Source organism: Triticum dicoccoides, chromosome 3B (genome assembly GCF_002162155.2).
Source record: "Triticum dicoccoides isolate Atlit2015 ecotype Zavitan chromosome 3B, WEW_v2.0, whole genome shotgun sequence".
Classification (NCBI taxonomy): domain Eukaryota; kingdom Viridiplantae; phylum Streptophyta; class Magnoliopsida; order Poales; family Poaceae; genus Triticum; species Triticum dicoccoides.
The window spans coordinates 305,463,785-305,477,127 of NC_041385.1; the positions used below are offsets into that span (position 1 = coordinate 305,463,785).

The 13,343-nt window shown below is 43.3% G+C and overlaps 1 long non-coding RNA gene across 2 annotated transcripts; it reads right to left on the reverse strand.

The window, feature by feature from the left end:
- Positions 1-2,771: 2,771 nt before the first annotated feature.
- On the reverse strand, positions 2,772-7,016 carry LOC119275958. 2 transcript variants are annotated; one of them, XR_005136108.1, is made up of 2 exons: positions 3,572-7,016; positions 2,772-3,038 (listed from the first exon to the last, which is right to left on the reverse strand). It is a non-coding gene; the product is annotated as an uncharacterized LOC119275958 (long non-coding RNA). The 2 variants fall into 2 exon arrangements; XR_005136109.1 differs by having other exon boundaries at positions 2,772-3,041.
- Between the last annotated feature and the right edge of the window lie 6,327 nt (positions 7,017-13,343).

Here is a 13,343-nt window from a genome sequence, read left to right on the forward strand (position 1 = left end):
AACGGGACGAAGAATGACGAAGTTTGACGAGAATTCACCGGTTGAGATCATTGAGGAAAGACTGAAGAGGCTCCGCAAGAACGAAATTGATGCTCGAATAGAGACGCAGACTCCGAGAAGAAAAAGGGATGGGAGGGCGGGAAAACAAAGGCAACTAGGAATAGGGAACCGACGAATAACTTGAAGAGAAAAAACACCGGTTAAAATAATTGAGGAAAGAATGCAAAGGCTTCACACGAGTAGGATGGATACTCGATTATGAACTCTGGCTCTGAGAAGAAAAAGGGTGGGCGGGTGGGAAAAGAAAGACAACTTCAGATGGGGAACAACGTCATTGATAAAGAACTGAGGATTGATCTCGTAAAAGACGATGAGGATCGAATGACTCCAAGAGAAGTGCGCCGGATAAAAAGAGCTGACATCGCAATGAACGAAAACTAACTGCATGATCCTAAAAAAATTGAAGGGGAAGAGGAGTAATTCAAAGAACCTACGTCAATATTTCTCACCAGAGCGACGAAGGGGCTGAGTAAAAAGAATTCCTACTCTCCGGTATAACTAGACTCCGAAAAAGTTTTCTTCTAGACTCGACAACGGCCAACTACGATCAATCAAGGGGGGATCCTATGGTCGGTCGCCGCTCTGATACCAACTTGCCACGCCCAATATGCGATCCTATCCGAGGGGAACTCGAAGGTCCCACCAAGGATAGAGCCGCATATTGAAACACTTTTGCAAGGTGGATATCATTACATTGTACCATTATATAGTAGCTGGGGATACATACAAAAGGCATACATATGCCATAAGAATATATCAAACATCATACATGAGAACAACATCCGACTACGGATGAAACATAAACATAAACTCAAACGACATCCACCTTGCTAGCCCAGGCTGCCGACCAGGAACCTAACCCCTGATCGAAGAAGAAGCAAAAGAACTCGAAAAAAGCAAGCATCGCTCTCACGTCGGATCATCGCAAGAGGCATTGGGCTGGGCTATCAAACGGACTCTGAATGCGATGAAATTTGGCAGGCGGTCTATCTACACTATAATAAGAGCGCTTGACAAGTTTCACTCCATTCCGAGAACATTTTTATGACACTTATAAAATAATATTTCTGTGGTGCCGTGGGCGCGTGCGAGTGTGACTGGCTCAGAACGGACAATAGAGAGAACTCGGAAAACCCAAACGGATGCAAGTTTTGAAAAACATGCGGATGAAATGCACATGATGACATGAAAAAGTGCAACACGCAAGCGAATGACATGGCAGCAACGGCGAATAACTGGAAGACACCTCGCGCAACGGTCTCGGGGCGTTACACCAAAACAAGAGGAAAAGCGTTAGAAAAAGTAGATATATTGGAGACGTATTAATTGTCCACATCCATTTCTTTTGCATATCACACAATTGTATGGAAGTCTTTAGATGGGACACTGCATCCTCATTAGGATTACCGGAATTTTTTTCTTTCATAACAAGATTCAACAAAGCCGAATTAATATCATAAGACTGCTCACTAGCGGTGGGAGGAGCAATTGGAGTACTAATAAAACTAGTAGACCCGTTGCGCCAAATGGCGCAGAGGCACCCTAAATCCATGTGCGTGATGAAAATATTATCCATGGTTTAATCCCCTTTAATAGGAAACATGGTGGATTGTCATCTACTCTAAGATGTATATATACATTTTAACTTGATAGCACAGAGTATTTTCTACCGTGTTCGTAGAGACCCATTTGAAATCAAGTTCACATTAAAAACACTTGCATTTTTCAACAACTTTGTGTTTGAGGAAAAAAAATATAGACTTTTGTTTAAAAATATGTGTACCTTTAAAATCATGAGTGCTTTAAAAATATTTTCGTTAGTTAGGAGCTTTAGGTCTGAGCAAAGATGTATGATTGGAGCTTTGGCCCTTTTGTACAAAAATAATGAAGGGGCGTCAAACATTGAATAGCAGTTGAACAATAGTTCAAAATGTCTCCATAATAGAAATAGGTATCGTCAATGACATTTGTTTTATAACTATCAAACATGTTTAAAACATCCTTTATATTGAATCCACATCACAATTATTTATGATAAGGGGCACCATCACATAGATTAAAAAAAAAGGGATTAATCAATAGTTCAACACTAAAGCATCGACCACTTGCATGGTGGTCGGAGCAAGTGGAAATGTGTCAAGTCTCTAAGTTGCGGTACATATTCTAAATCCTTGCGGTGCTCCATGTTTAGCAAAGTATCGTCATATGCACATCTTTGCTACAACCGATGCATGCACCTCAAACAACATGCTGGTGTTTTTACATGATAAAATAGAGTGTAGAATTTTTTTGCCAGGTGCAAATTGTACCAACGACTTGTATGAAATAAATGCAGTGCTTCATTAAGATCATTACCGGACTATTCTTGCCAAACAAACCAAAAACTGTTGTTTTCCCCTGTATTACTTGAGCTGGTTACAATATAAACAAAATTAACCCTGTCGTAGAATAAAACCATTATGACCTACTAAACCCAACCTGACAAAATGATCCATTTCAATACAAAACATTTGATGTGTCGTTAATTGCCAGTTGTTAAAAAAATTGTAATAGAATCATGGCGCAAACGTAGCTTGTATTGCGGTTTACAGAATGAAGGAAACTCAAATAATATTTTAACATTAATTTATCTTCCATACTAATGATAGCCTCATACAGCGCCATAGCTCTAACCTTGATCTTTTTTAAAAATACCATAAAAATATGTTAGATGGACGCAAATGCTTCTATTCTCCTTATTAATTTGTTGCAATGTAAATTTGTAAGATATACATGCAATTCCAGCTAGAAATACACTGACAAATTGCCATGGAAATCATTATGAGAAATTAAGAACAGGTTCCACCTTTTTGTTGACAGAAAATAAAGAAAGAAAGAACACATCAGAATTTTAATATGAGTAGCAGAGAGGTGGAGGACCATAATCCTTATTCAGGCAGAGACAACAGCGGACAGCTGGGCATCAGAGGGCTTGGCGCCTGCTGAAGAACGCATGACATTATTGGATTGACCTCTTGGTAGATGAGCATGCATGAAGGACATCAATACAAAAAGTGATATAAAATATTAATAAATTTTAGGTTCATTTATGTTTTTTTAGCCAAAATGTCCTAGCCAAAGAGAGCTGTATTGGCAGAACAAACATTCCAGGGTTCTTTTTGGAAGCCACAAGAACAAACAAACTGCCAAACAGAATGTACGGAAAAGTCAATTTAGTCTTAAGGCATGACAGGCTGACACACAAAAAACTTGGAATAGTGACTGTGAACATTCTGTTGTAGCAATCTACTATGAAGCACAGAAAAGGCAATTTACTCTTGACGCACAAAATTTTAACAGTTATTTTGTCATTGTATTCTTCCTAGTATGCTTAGTTTATGCAAGAAAATGGTCGTACTTCAGTTATACATTACACAAAGGTAGATCTAGAAGAACACTAGGCTGACCACATAAGGGTATAATAATGTAGCAGCAGCATATACCATAACAACTTTAATAACAAAATTGGTACCTAATCACTTTATAGCAAACGACAACTATCCGGCGGCATCATTAACCTGATTAGCACCTAAGAACAACATAAATTTCTTTTAGTAACAGTCCATGCAGAGTATGGCATCTAAACCTTCTAACAAAAACATGATTACAAAAACCTTATAGAAATAAGGAATTGAAAAACAAGAGAACAAATAAAAGGAGGCACACACACTTGTAATGCAAACCATGCCAATTGTCAACTTATTTCTTAAATCTCATAGAACATCAACTCAATTGTGGACTAAAGATGGTTGCCATGGTAAAATAATCTTTCTCTCACGTCTTGCTCATTTCAAAGACTACACGACCCACTACTTATTTTCATACACCAGAATAAACTTCACATCGCGTGCATCCAAAAGGAAAATATATAGATTGCTTCAAAAAAAAAAAGGAAAATATATAGATGGATACAGTAGGGGCCTCCCCTACTGATATATGGAGCAAATTCTATTGGAAAATGAAAAAACTATTAAGAACTCAAACAAAGAAAAGTTTAGCTGAAGCATTTGTAGAATGGTGATACAAAATAATAGGAGTACGACTAGGAATGGATATTAACATAAGGTCTATGACAACAGACTCAGATATTTAGATCCAAATAAAGAAATAAGCCTTGTCACCTGATGCTTGCTCCACTATACCACCTCTCTGGCTTAGCGGGGAAGGCAGGAAATGGAGAGGCATGGCTGAGACCTAAAGTATCCTAACCTTTCAAAGACATAGTAATAAAATACTCGAAACCTTCACTAGAATCCTCATAGCTGAGCCACAATTCACATACACATAGTTGAGCATGCAACCTAAAGTATCATAGTTAAGCCACAATTCACAGTAATTTTAAGTCCAAAAATAGAAGAAATAGCATGTTGTAAGATTAATACGCACAGATACATAGTTAAGTTGCAACCTAAAGTATCCTTACCTGTCAAAGATATGCTAAAAGAATATTCAAAATCTTCATTAAACATATCATCATATTGGCCAGCCACGGCAGCAGAGTGCAGACCTATTCACAGGTTAGCTGAAGCGGTATGAAAAATTCAAACATTAGTTGTTACGATATTATTCATCGGCAAAGCAGTATGGGTTACCATCAGCGAGACATTGCTGGGTGGCGACTTCGGCCTCTATGGTCGTAAGTTTTCTAAAAAGCAACATGGATGAATAGATACCTCAGGAGCGTTGGTCCCGGAGAATTGTAAATTTGTAACACACTCTTTTTTAAATGAACAGAGAAAATCTGCAATGACCAAGATGTCCAATTCTTCAATTACCTACTTATATATCAAGGTATAGAGTATATCTATCCGGGTTGTGACAGATTCAAACTGAAAGCAAATCGGATTTTAGGACAGAGCTATATTGTGACTAAACATGTAAATAAGAGAATTCTGTAGTGCAAGAGCACTTTTAGGACATGGTTATATTATGACCAAATTAGCACATGAACTTATAATCAAAAAGGACATGCGTGGGGAAAACACTGCCCAAACAAAGTACAGAGAAAAGGAACGCCCAAATAAATATGTTGACGAAGGCAAAGGAAGAAGACCACGTCATGTTTGAATGAATATATATAATCTATTCCAGACCTTGCTTAGCTAGTAGAAACAAAGTGACAAGCAAGCACAAGATGCATTAGCTTACATATTTTAAACCACTGCCATTGACATACACGGATGATTACATTACAAAGGCATATAACTTGACATATAGGCATGGACGCTGATACTATCAATTTGTTTATGCCCCGTGCCCAACTATCATGCCCCTAATCTTGCTCATATCAAGCACAACAGCAGCAAAGTGATAAGAAATGTAGCCACTCAACACATGGAAAATAGAAAATAGTGAACATACGCAAACAAATCAAACTGAAGCAAATGCCCAGCCTCCAGTCAGCTGCTCAAATATGCTCTCCGCCACTAAGGGGAAATATGGGATATACTTTTCTTAACATTAAATATTCAGTTGTAGATGTAGATAAAAGATTTATTCTGCTTGCACATCATTTGTTCGAGCATCACATACTCTCAATTAACCAACAACAATCATGAAGGACATACCTCCCCATGTCGTAGGCCATTGTCTCCAGTTCTTGATGGACTCCTTCAATAGCGCAATGCCTTCCATCTGTAGCAATGCAAAATTCAGCAACAAAGGTAACAAGCCTAGTGAGAGAGTGGATAGCAGAAGAAACACTTTCAACCAATTCCAGAGAAACAGAGAATATGTATAGGAACTTCCCACTAAAGTAACAATGGAATGCCATTTCATATTTGTAGCAAGTTAGTTTAAGAGAGATTCTGGTAAAAAAATCTAAATTATTTAAGGCTACTTCTTTCCAAATAAAAAAGTAAATTCAGTAACCATGTGGATAAGAATAAAATGTAACTTAAATTGTTTAAGGCCACCTCTTTCCAGATAAAAATGTAAATTTAGTAACCATGTGGATAAGAATAAAATGCAACTTTCTATCTTCATTAAACTTTTGAGTTCCCTACTGAAAAATTAAAAGGACGGAATTAATCACTGGAAAGTAGCATCTCATAGTGATTTAGCTCTTTGCTCAAGTTGTTTTGCCCACCTCTTCCTCAATCTTTTTTTATTTTGCCCACCTGTGTTAGTTTGCCCTTCCTTACTGATAGTTTGTTCTTAGCTAAAATTGGTTGTTGAATCCATTTTATGCCAAAAAGGGGCACTCAAGATAAAAGAGAACTTTGATCCAAAACTAAAAGAACAAAAAAAAAAGAACGGAGTGGCCGGTGGGCGTCGACAGCAGGGCTGGGCCATCTTCCTCTGGCTCTGTCTTCCTCGTCTTCCTCGGTGTTGACCAATCAGCTAGCTCTAAAGAAGATGATATAGAGAGAAGTGAAGGGGGGAGGAGGGGCACGGTGGTGGTCAAGGTAGGAGAGGAGGAGAGATGCGAATGGCCTGTGCTTGCTGGTGTTCCTCTCCATCTGCTGCTGCACCTCCCTCTCCTCTTTCCTCTCTCTTTCTCCCTCATCTCCTTCCTTCTCTCTTTCCCACATCTTCTAACTCTCCTGCAGGGACAAGCTCATGGCACTGGACTGAATCGAGTGCCCCAGCTGTCGCCCTTTGCCTGCAGGTCGCCCCCGCTACCGGAGACGCTCGCTGCCGTGCCCTCATGCCTCAGATCTTGCGGGATCCCCTGCTCCTCCACCTCTAGCGAGAAGACCCTGGCGGCAGCCGCGGCTTTGTTGTATGCTCCCCATCGGCTTCCTGCCCAAAGGCTCACAACGGTCGTCCACTGGCTCGCGGTGGCGGCGGCCCCTGACCTCTTGCGCGGCTGCTTCCTCCTGGTGGCATGGTCGCCGGACAGAGAAGAGCGAGACGGAATGGCGGCGATGGCTGACGAGGAAGGACGGAGGAGGACGAAGGAGTGCGATGCTGCGGGTTTGGGAAGGCTAGGGTTTTTGCTGTGGGGATTAGGGATAAACCCGGGCATGGGCAGCCCGGCCCGACGACCCGGCCCGAAAAACCCGGGCCGGGCCGGGCCGGGCTTGACGTTCGGGCCGGGCTCGGGCCTAGTTTTGCAGCCCGGAAGATAGTTCGGGCCGGGCTCGGGCTTCATTTTTTATGTATTTCGGGCTGGGCTTTCGGGCTTCGGGCCGGGCTTGCACGTGCGTACACTAAAAAACAGCGTTCGGCCCGGGCTTTCGGGCTTCGGGCTCGGGCTTGAAAACAGGGAGTATTTCGGGCTTCGGGCCGGGCTCGGGCTTGGGAAATGAAGGTCGGGCTTTTATAAGCCCGGCCCGAAACCCGGCCCGGCCCGATGTTTGCCCGGGTTTAATTAGGGACCTATGCGACTTGAGATGAGACGCGGTGCAGCGCGCGCAGAGCTGACTGGCGAATCTCTTTCGCACACGAGTGCGGTTGCCCAGCCAATACAAGGGCGGGACGAGCCCACCCGTCATTGGGCAGAGAAAACAACTGCAGGGTGAAAACAAGATTTACCGGGAGGTGAGGATCCAACGGCCCAAGCTCAAAACAAGGACAATCTGATGGTCAGGAAGTCAGTAAATTGGGGGTGTGGAGCCAAGTTGGCTAGCAACCTTATAGATTAGAATCATTATTATTAGTATTGGAAAAATCACATAATTTTGTATTTTTTTGAGACATCATGACTACGTAAACAAGATAATAAGCAAGCAAAGAAGCAAAGAAGAAAACGCGCAAAAAGGCAAACATAAACTATTTTTGTATTTTTGTAAAAAAAAATTTAGAAGTGGGGAAGATGAAAATGAGAGGCAAATGGAAAATAATGTAAATGCAAGGAGATGAAGGTTTATGCGTAGGTACTTGATATATGTTGATGGAGTCTCCCCGGCAACGGCGCCAGAAATTCTTCCTGCTACTTGTGAGTTGCGTTGGGATTTCCTCGAAGAGGAAAGGATGATGCACTACAGTAGATATAAGTATCCCTCAGTTATGAAACCAAGGTTATCAATCTAGTAGAAGAACCAAGCAACACTATGTAAATGACACCTGCACACATACTTGCAACCCAACGCGTAGAGGGGTTGTTGATCCCCCAATGGTTATGAGAAAGACTTAGTTTTATAGTTTTTGATAAATAGACCTAACAAAAATAAAAATAAAATTCAGGTCAAAAAAATAAAATAAAAATAAAATAAATAAAAGAAAATTGCAGCAATGTATTTTTTTCTTTTAATATGTGATAGAAAATAGACCCGGGGGCCACAGTTTTCACTAGAGGCTTCTTTTGAGAAAATAGCATACGTTGGGTAAACAAATTACTGTTGAGCAATTGATAGAAAATAAATAATTATGACGACATCCAAGGCAATGATCATACATAGGCATCACGTCCAAGATTAGTAGATCGACTCCTGCCTGCATCTAGTACTATTACTCCACACATCGACCGCTATCCAGCATGCATCTAGTGTATTAAGTTCATGAAAAAATAGACTAATGCTTTAAGCAAGATGACATGATATAGACAAGTAAACTGACGTGTGAATAAACCCCATCTTTTACCCTTAATAGCAAGGATACATGCGTGCCATGTCTCTTTTTGTCACTGAGATTGAGCACCGCAAGATCGAACCGATCACAAAGCACCTCTTCCCATGGAAAGATAAATCAATCTAGTTGGCCAAACCAAACTAATAATTCAGAGAAGAAATGCGAAGCTATATTAATCACGCATAAAAGAGTTCAGAGAAAACCAAAATAGTATTCATGGCTAAATCTGATCATAAACTCATAATTTTTCGGATCTCAACACACAAACCACAAAAAAGAATTACATCAGATAGAACTCCAAGAACATCAAGAAGAACATTGTATTGAAGAACATCGAGAGAAAATAAGCCATCTAGCTACTAACTATGAACCTGTAGGTTTGTGGTAAACTACTCACGCATCATCAGAGGGGCAACAAGGATGATGAATAACCCCTCCGTGATCGTTGCCCCCTCCGGCAGAGTGCCAAAAAAGGCCTCTAGATTGGATCTCATGGTTCTGGAACCTTTGGCGGAAGAAAAAGTATTTCATGGACTCCACTAAGGGTTTTGGAATCTTTGGGTCTTTATAGAGGCAGATATAGGTCAAAACAATGCCCGATGGCCCCACTACCCACCAGGGCGCGCCAGGGGCCTCTGGTGCACCCTGGTTCATAGTGCCCCCCCCTTTCATCTTATGGTTACCTCTGGAAGCTTCCAGGGTCTCTTATCGCCAAAAAAATATCTAAAAAGTTTCATGGCATTTGGACTTCGTTTGGTACTGATATTCTGCAAAGTCAAAAACAGGCAAAAAACTACGAACGACATTGGGCACTATGTTAATATATTAGTCCCAAAAAAAGAGATAAAGTTGCTTGTAAATGTATATAAAACATCCAAGATTGATAATATAGTACCATGGAACAATAAAAAGTTATAGATACGTTGGAGACGTATCTGTCTTCGACAGCGCCGAGCTGGAGCACGACCTCAACGGTCGCAAGTAGCGCGCGCTGACTGGCCACGTAGAGGACAGTGTGATCTAGCAGCTCGCCCTTGTCGGCCACGAGGGGTAGTTGTGTTCTAGCAACACACCCTGGTCGGTCACGAGGAGGTGCATCACGTCCTCATCGCTTGCAATGTGGACGATTGTGTTATCCAGCAGCATGCACGCGAGCGTCGCATCCTCGTCGCTCTCGATGTGGATGAGATCACGCCCGCGAACATCACATCCTCGCTGCTCTCGACGTAGACGAGCACATGCTCCGGTAGCACGCCCAAGAATATCGCAACCTCGCCGCTCAGGCGCACGCGCATGTGCACCAATAGGACGGTCGCGAGCATGGCATCCTCGCGGCTCACGAGGTGGTTGAGCGCGTGCTCCAGACAGTACCCCAGGAGTCGGGACGTGAGCACCACGCCCCCGGCTACGAGGAGTACTACATGGTGCCCATCACGGTTTAGGAAAATCCCATGACTCCGTCGCTCCCTGGAGGAGCGCGAGCTCTACTGGGCGCTCGAGGAGTCCCGCGCCAATATGCAGGTGGCGGCGGACGTGCAAGATTATCCTTCGAGCGGTCCTCCTCCTACGAAGATGCCTCCACTGCCCCCGTCGTACTTCCTCTACCTCGGCTCCAGCGAACCTTTGGAGTTAAGTTGTATGGAACATTAATATTGGATTAATCATATACCTGTACAAAAATGTGAAGGATCAAGACTAATGCAAAAAAACAACCTATGACTAACATGCATAAATAGATGATGTGGCGACATTGCATTTTGGAGAGTAACCCAAGTATATTGCAATATATGGATTGCATGCATGACTAGATTATGTGGCATGGTTGCATGGCTAGGAAGGGCTAGAGAAAACTAAATAGATAATGTGTTTAGATTGCACTCCACTAAATGGGAGCATCTAAATATCTTGAGAGTGCACTCCACTTTTTTTCCAGACGCTTAAGTGCACCAGATGCCGTGCCACGCTACAAAATGTTAGAAAAAAATCTACTCCATTTTTTTAAAACCTATTATTATCTTGAAACCAACCACACTCGTCCCACACCTCATCAAAACAACCCGAGGAATATATTCATAATTTTTTTTACTGATATATGTATATCAAAACTAGATTGTTTATATTTCAAGTTTGTGAAGAAGTATTATTTTACTACTACTTTGGATCCACTTCAATGCACGGGCCGGCACATTGGTAGTAGTAAGAAACAAATCTCGAGTTTGGCACAAGTTCATGCAGTGGTAGCATCACAAGGCCTGGCGCAGGAGTTACATTTCTCTCTTGGGGCCCAAGGGACTGAGCTTCAGCACCTTATTACACCTGCCTTTGAGTCCATGACATGTGGACCCTACTAGTGGCTGGCCCACATGTCATGATCACCAAGGCAATGGGTCGATGGGGCCGAGAGGGGTGAGCTGCAGGTCAGGGGATGTGAGTCGTGGGTTCGAGCAGTGTCGTGGGAATTGCATGTGGTTGTGGTAGAAACTTGATGGTCGCCCTAGTTCGGGTGGCCCACATGTCATGCACACAAAGGAAGAGGGGAGGTGGGGGCGAGAGGGGTGAGGCGCACGTCGGGGGACATGGTGTTATGGGAATCACGTGCCACAGTGGTAGAAACGTGATGGTCGCTCTAGTTCAGCTTCCATGGACAAACTGTCATGTCTACTGAAACATGCATTGCATACCGATCACTTCAAGGAGTAGTAGAGAAAACTAGGTGGATAAATAGTTCATTATATTCAAGCGGACCTATGCTACTACACTTGTTCCAAAGAGATGCACACCAATGAAATAGTTCATCTATCAATATATACATAGAGGAATTTTTTTACAAGTAAGAGAGGAAATAGTCATCCATCTATAATGCCCTGCTGCTGCTGCAGCAGCAGCATCTTCTTCCTTTTCCTCTTCTTCTCATTTTTTATGGGAGATGGCTTCGCTACAAGCTCTTTCAACCTTGCAGCTATCTCAAAACTCACACGGGCATCGAGGGCAGCATATTTTATCTGTTTGTAGGTCAAGGGATAATTCTCTCATCTAGACGACCTTAATGCTAGCGCCTTGTCACCCTTCTCAAGGTTTGTTCCGAGCACAAAATTTGCTATGTCAAATAGGGATGGTGTTGGTTTATCACAATCATCTACAATAATTTTGGTTTGTAGGTCAACCATGTTTTCAAATCAAGGTTGTACGATGCCAGCTTTTGTTTGTCCCCTTCGATGGCTGCCCCATAGAAGTATATGTCCTCTCAAGAGATGAAATCGTGGAGCTCACCTAGTATGGAGGGCTCGTGTATGATGTGATACACCAAAACTTCATCTTCGAGGCACAACTGAAGGACGGTGGTGAGGGAGTCCTGGAATAAGGGGTCCTCGGACAGCCGGACTATATACTTTGGCCGGACTGTTGGACTATGAAGATACAAGATAGAAGACTTCGTCCCGTGTCCGGATGGGACTCTCCTTTGCATGGAAGGCAAGCTTGGTGATTCGAATATGTAGATTCCTTTCTCTGTAACCGACTTTGTATAAACCTAGCCCCCCCGGTGTCTATATAAACCGGAGGGTTTAGACTTCTATAGTTTAGTCAGAACAATCATATCCTCATAGTCTAGACTTCTAGGATTTAGCCATTACGATCTCGTGGTAGATCAACTCTTGTAATAGTCATATTCATCAAGATCAATCAAGCAGGAAGTAGGGTATTACCTCCGTAGAGAGGGCCCGAACTTGGGTAAACATTGTGTCCCCGCCACCAGTTACCATTAGCCATAGACGCATAGTTCGGGACCCCCTACCCGAGATCCGCCGGTTTTGACACCGACATTGGTGCTTTCATTGAGAGTTCCTATGTGTCGTCGAAGATAGGCTTGATGGCTCCATCAATCGTCTACAACAATGCAGTCCAGGGGGAAACCTTCCTGCCAGGACAGATCTTCGTATTCGGCAGCTTCACACTGCGGGCCAACTAGCGTGGCCATCTAGAGCAGATCGATAGCTACGCCCCTGTCCATCAGGTCAGATTTCGAAGCCTGAATTTTGTGGCCGATATCCGTGGAGACTTGATCTTCCACGGATTCGAGCCCATGACGGCTATCCCCAGCCACCATGATGAACATGACTTAGATCTGTCATCAGGCCACACATAGGAGATAGCACCTGTGACCGCCTTGGCCTTAGAGCCGGAGCGGACTGCATTGCCCCAGGACGGGAAGTTTAACCCCGCCGCGGAGGCCACAGACTCAGCGGCGCTCGAGCCGCACACAGACCCAACATCGGACTGGGCTTGAGTTACCGAAACACCGGACGCGTCTCTGGCCATGGGTTCCGGATCGCGTGTATCCGCGTCGATCGAACCTGATTGGGCACCGGTCTTAGAGTTCAGCTCCACGGACATCTTCCAGCACTCGGCTTTTGGCGATGTCTTAAACTCATTGAAGTCCCTCACTTTATCAGGGGACTCTCGGCTGAACTATGTCCGGCTCAAGTGGGAAGCGGACGACGAAGAACTTCCTTCCCCACCCACCACCCACTTCATTGCCACTGTCGAGGATTTAACCGACATGCTCGATTACAGCTCTGAAGACATCGACGGTATGGACGGCGATGCCGGAGAGGAGCAGGCACAAAAACCACCACATTTGGGGCAGTGGACAGCTACATCATCATACGATATATACATGGTGGACACGCCAAAGGAGAATGAGGCCGACGGTGATAACAACATGCCTGTCG